This window comes from Chiloscyllium plagiosum, chromosome 3 (genome assembly GCF_004010195.1).
Source record: "Chiloscyllium plagiosum isolate BGI_BamShark_2017 chromosome 3, ASM401019v2, whole genome shotgun sequence".
Taxonomy (NCBI): domain Eukaryota; kingdom Metazoa; phylum Chordata; class Chondrichthyes; order Orectolobiformes; family Hemiscylliidae; genus Chiloscyllium; species Chiloscyllium plagiosum.
Window position 1 is genome coordinate 127,802,164 of NC_057712.1, and position 4,425 is coordinate 127,806,588.

General features: G+C 47.8%; 1 protein-coding gene across 1 annotated transcript in view; it reads right to left on the minus strand.

Moving 5' to 3' along the window:
* Positions 1-4,425, minus strand: part of LOC122548527 (calpain-1 catalytic subunit-like) — a gene marked incomplete at its 3' end in the record, with an annotated part of 75,138 nt that overhangs the window by 10,742 nt on the left and 59,971 nt on the right. The gene's annotated exons all lie outside the window — the stretch shown is intronic.

The following is a 4,425-nucleotide window of genomic DNA, read 5'->3' on the forward strand; positions in this document are numbered from 1 at the left end:
ACCTATGCCCTCTAGTTCTGGACTCCCCGACCCCAGGGAAAAGACTTTGCCTATTTACTCTATCCATGCCCCTCATAATTTTGTAAACCTCTATAAGGTCACCCCTCAGCCTCCAACGTTCCAGGGAAATCAGCCTCTCCCTGTTCAGCCTCTCCCTGTAGCTCAAATCCTCCAACCCTGGCAACATCCTTGTCAATCTTTTCTGAACCCTTTCAAGTTTCACAACATCTTTCCGATAGGAAGGAGACCAGAATTGCATGTAATATTCCAACAGTGGCCAAAGCAATGTCCTGTACAGCCGCAACATGACCTCCCAACTCCTGTACTCAATACTCTGACCAATAAAGGAAAGCATACCAAACGCCGTCTTCACTATCCTATCTACCTGCGACTCCACTTTCAAGGAGCTATGAACCTGCACTCCAAGGTCAAAATTCGCTCAAAATTACCCATCAGACTGTTCTGTTAAACTGTGGAGGTGAACATTCTGAGCAGATTCAGAGAAACTATTCCTCTCCCTGGGGACTAAGCGATTGAATCATATTTTAAATCGAGCCAGACCTTTATAGAGCGAGAAATGACGTTTCGACACAGGATGCAGCTAGAACTTTGGAACTGCCTTTTGCAAATCTGTCGATCTGGCACCCAAAATTAACCCTTAAATATGCGGAATCTTATTCCTTCAGTGGTGACCTTTTCAGGAAGATTTAAAAATCATAATTTTTTTCTCTGATTTTATTGTGTTACTGAATTTTGACTTATTTCTCAGAGAGTGGTTAGTGTGTGGAATAATCTGCCAGAAGAAGTGATAGATGCAGGTGCGGTTACAACTTTTAAAAGACATTTGGATAAGTCCATGAATAGGAAAGATTTGGAGGAACATGGACCAGGAACAGGCAGGTGGAACGCATTTAGTTTGGGAATATGTTCAGCGTGGACTGGTTGGACTGCAGGGTCTGTTTCTGTGCTGAATGACTCTATGTGATTCATTGTTGTCACATGTACCGAGATACAGTGAAAAGTGCTGGTTTGCGTACCCTGCCGGCTGATCATACCATACAGAGCGCATCAGGGATCGTAGAACCTATGCCCTCGAGTTCTGGACTCCCCGACCCCAGGGAAAAGACTTTGTTTACTTATCCTATCCATGCCACTCATAATTTTGTAAACCTCTATAAGGTCACCCCTCAGCCTCCGACGCTCCAGGGAAAACAGCCCCAGCCTGTTCAGCCTCTCCTCGTAGCTCAAATCCTCCAACCCTGGCAACATCCTTGTAAATCTTTTCTGAACCCTTTCAAGTTTCACAGCATCTTTCCGATAGGAAGGAGACCAGAATTGCACACAATATTAGTCACAGAGAAGGTGCAGAGAGAGAGAGAGATCAGAATTCACTTTTGGATCTGTAAAATTACCCGATGGTCTGTTTAGAGCACCTGTTTGAGCTTTTCAAGAGAATGGGACTTGTATTATTTACCAATCCGAGTGAGAATGGTCGTTCTACATTGAGGAAAACTCAGGAATATAACATGGTGATTGGTGAGGATCTCTCCTGAGGAATGAAGACAGTGTTGGAATCCCAGAGGAAAAAGCCTCAGACAAGGTCTGGACCAATATCGAAGTTACGTCAAGAAACATTCACTATACAAATGAGAGTGATTAGATTAGATTACTTACAGTGTGGAAACAGGCCCTTCGGCCCAACAAGTCCACACCGACCCGCCGAAGCGTAACCCACCCATTCCCGTACATTTACCCCTTACCTAACACTACAGGCAATTTAGCATGGCCAATTCACCTGACCTGCACATCTTTGGACTGTGGGAGGAAACCGGAGCACCCGGAGGAAACCCACGCAGACACGGGGAGAACGTGCAAACTCCACACAGTCAGTCGCCTGAGTCGGGAATTGAACCCGGGTCTCTGGCGCTGTGAGGCAGCAGTGCTAACCACTGTGCCACCGTGCCGCCCACCCACCGTGCCACCCACCCACCGTGCCGCCCACGGTGTGGCGAATCTGTGGAAATCATTGTTGCATAGCTGTTCTATTTGTTTCCTCTCCCAACTTTGTGCATGATTAGTTAATAACTTTAGGACGCTGTTGGTGTCTTCTCCCGTGAAGACTAATGTGCCGTACTGAACCAACCCTCCACCATTTCCTGGTCCCCAGCCTCAGTCCCTCAGGTGCCTGGCTTCACTTCTGCCTCGCTCTTCCATTTTAAATATTTAAATAAGCTCTTGCTGAAAAATGTCAACATTAATTACAAGTTTACCCTCAAAGTGTACCTTTAATAACTTCTGGTCACCTTTCATTGGTTTTAAAAACTTGCCCAATCCTCTGCTTTACCGTTAAATCTTGCCACAGTGTGTATATTTCTGTTCAATTGATGCAATCCCTGGCTAACCATGTTTGGCTTATCCCCTTTCCAGAATCCTTCTTTCTCACCGGAATAGAGAGTCATAGAGATGTACGGCACGGAAACAGACCCTTCGGTCCAACCTGTCCATGCTGACCAGATATCCCAATCCAATCTAGTTCCCCCCAGCACCCGGCCCATATCCCTCCAAACCCTTCCTATTCATACACCCATCCAAATGCCTCTTAAATGTTGCAATTGTACCAGCCTCCACCACTTCCTCTGGCAGCTCATTCCATACACGTACCACCCTCTGCGTGAAAACGTTGCCCCTGAGGTCTCTTTTATATTTTTCCCCTCTCACCCTAAACCTATGCCCTCTAGTTCTGGACTCCCCCAACCCCAGGGAAAAGACTTTGTCTATTTATCATATCCATGCCCCTCATGATTTTATAAACCTCTATAAGGTCACCCCTCAGCCTCCGACACTTCAGGGAAAAAAGCCCCAGCCTATTCAATCTCTCCCTGTAGCTCAAATCCTCCAACCCTGGCAACATCCTTGTAAATCTTTCCTGAACCCTTTCAAGTTTCACAACATCCTTCCTGTGGTAGGGAGACCAGCTGTGAGTCACAAACTGTTTCCTTAACCAGCTGCTGTGGGCCCTGGACCACCTCTGCTGGGAAACCCCTTCCGGCTCTCCTCTTGCTCCTTTAGAATATAAGGGCAGTGAGATGGTTTTTGCCACACGGAGACGAGCCAGGTGTCTCACGAAGCAGAGTTGGTCCATGAAGCTCTTCACCAGGATATGTTGTCACAGCTCGATCAGGGAGCAGTAAACACCGAGTGACCAACACCACGGCCTGCTGTGGTTTGGCCAGTGATCCCACCAGAGACATCATGAAGACAGGGAGGAGGTGTGGGGCATGGTTCACTCACTGGCCAGAGCAACACGGCGAACCTCTGCAGTCTCAAGCAATTCTATCAGGCCCTTAGTGCAAAACTCCGTTACACCCAGAAGTGGTATCACGCGCAACTGGAATTGTTTACCCCATCACAAAATCACTAACCACCACCTTTAATCACACACACATACACACCTCTGTAAGGGTAACCCACAGCATTAAAGGTGAGGGTTAGGGGGGGAGTGAATAAATCAAAATGGAGTCTCTCTCTACAGGCACTGACAGCACTGATGGACACCGCGTGCTCCTTCCCCACTGCCACCCTGGCACAAACGTAACCACGGAGGAGGGGCAGGCAGTCGGCAGAGATGACCCCCTCCATGGCCCACTGCCTGGGCCTGTTAATGGGCGGCCTGGCCAGGTCCTGGGGCAGCCCCGTGAGGAGATCCTCTGATCTGCTCACTCCCCTCCACACCGGGTGCCCAAAGATCACAACCATACCAGGTTTTTCCAATCTCTAAGAAGGTAGTGCAGATGCCCACAACCAAGAGAAACACGGTCCAGAGCGCCACAGTTGGGCGGGGTGTCGGTGAACCACCATAGTTGTGGAAACAAGAGTTACAGGGATGTGGATCCGAGGGATCTCGGACTCACCATGATGTGAGGGGCTGAACGGCCTGTTCCTACCTCTTAGAACATAAAACATAGAACATAGAACATTATAGCACAGTACAGGCCCTTTGGCCCTCGATGTTGCGCCCGGCCTATCATACCAGTCTGAAGCCCATCTAACCTACACGATTCCATGTACATCCATATGCCTGTCCAATGACGATTTAAATGTACTTAAATCTACTACCGTTGCAGGCAAAGCATTCCATACCCTTACTACTCTCTGGGTAAAGAAACTACCTCTGACATCTGTCCTATATCTATCACCCCTCAATTTAAAGCTATGCCCCCTCATGTTCACCGTCACCATACTTGGAAAAAGGCTCTCCCTGTCCACCCTATCTAACCCTCTGATTATCTTATATGTCTCTATTAAGTCACCTCTCAACCTTCTTCTCTCTAATGAAAACAGCCTCAAGTCCCTCAGCCTTTCCTCATAAGACCTTCCCTCCATACCAAGCAATATCCTAGTAAATCTCCTCTGCACACTTTCCAA